A 1,373-nucleotide genomic window follows, 5' to 3' on the forward strand; every position below is an offset into this window, starting at 1 on the left:
TGACTGGGGCGTAATTATGCACCACCGAGATGCACGGCCGAGCAGCTGCCAACAGCATTCACTGCGTCTCTTGCGTCATCGAGACGGCGGCAGCACAAGGAGATCGCGAGCTCTTAGCGTCGCAGCACCAACAACACTTCATGTTGCCCGTTAGGCTAGCCGCCGCCGCTTCCGTCCACGCGACACGGTCCCGACACAACTCTCTCTACAGGCGGTCACGGCTGTGAACTGTCATGGCAGGATTTGCTACGGTCGTTGCAGTGTATTTCATTGGCGGGGGGAGGGGGGAGGATTGGAGTGCCCTGCTGGCGCCACGCGCGATAGAGCGCTCTGCCTCGGGAGCTCTCCTGCTAAAACCACGCGTTGTTGTTGTTGTTCTTGTTGTTGTTGCTGTTTGTTATGTTGTTTGCTGCGTGCAGCTGCATGCTGCGCTGCTGCCTGTTGTTATTGGTGTTGTTGTTTGATGTTGGTTTGTTGTTGATGTTGTTGTTGTTTGCTGCTGTTTGCTTAGTTGTTGCCTGCTGTCTTGTTGTCTGTTGCTGTTGTTTTGTTGTTGTTGTTGTCGCCGGATTTTGGTGCGTGCTGCTGTGTTGTTGTGTGTAGTTGTTGTTATGCCTGCCAACGTGGCATGGTTTTATCTCCGCCGATGTCAGGTGTTAGACGACATTAATCCCGCCCCGCGGCTGCTGAACTCTTTCTAGTCGTCTATTAGCTTTGCCGTAAGAAGGCTAGCTATCAGCGGTCAGACAATCAGCCAGTCACCCAGACAGCGTGAGTCTTAACTGTCAGGATTAGTGTGGTTTATCGCCACAAGAACACTCCCTTTCACACGCACACACCCCACACACACACAACCGCACACACACACCACCACACACACCACACACCACACACCACACACACACACACCCCCACCCACACACACACCCCACACACATACGCCCCCCCCCCCCCCGAATGCATTTCCAGCGCATAGAATCTTCATGTGCTTGCGACAGAAACAGGAAAAAAAAAAAAGAATGAATGAATGAGAGAGGGGGACGCGTTTATTTCCTAACGCTACCGCGGGCAATTCGACAAATGGGTGGCGTCGGCCACTTACGTGAGCTATTAAGGGATGATTAAGCTGAACCTGTTCATAGAAAACGCCCATGTCGACAATTCGACAAAAGCAGAACAGAACAAAAAAGAGAGAAAGAGTACAAGATAGAGAAAGAGAGAGAAGTGTTAAATGAAAAACAGCGAAAGAAGAGAAAAAGAGGAGAGAGGGAGAGAAAGACAGACAGAACGGGAAAGAAAAATAGAAAGATAGGTAGGTAGGTAGGTAGGTAGGTAGGTAGGTAGGTAGGTAGGTAGGTAGGTAGGTAGGTAGG

This window comes from Priapulus caudatus, unplaced genomic scaffold, assembly GCF_000485595.1.
Source record: "Priapulus caudatus unplaced genomic scaffold, Priapulus_caudatus-5.0.1 Scaffold1259, whole genome shotgun sequence".
Classification (NCBI taxonomy): domain Eukaryota; kingdom Metazoa; phylum Priapulida; class Priapulimorpha; order Priapulimorphida; family Priapulidae; genus Priapulus; species Priapulus caudatus.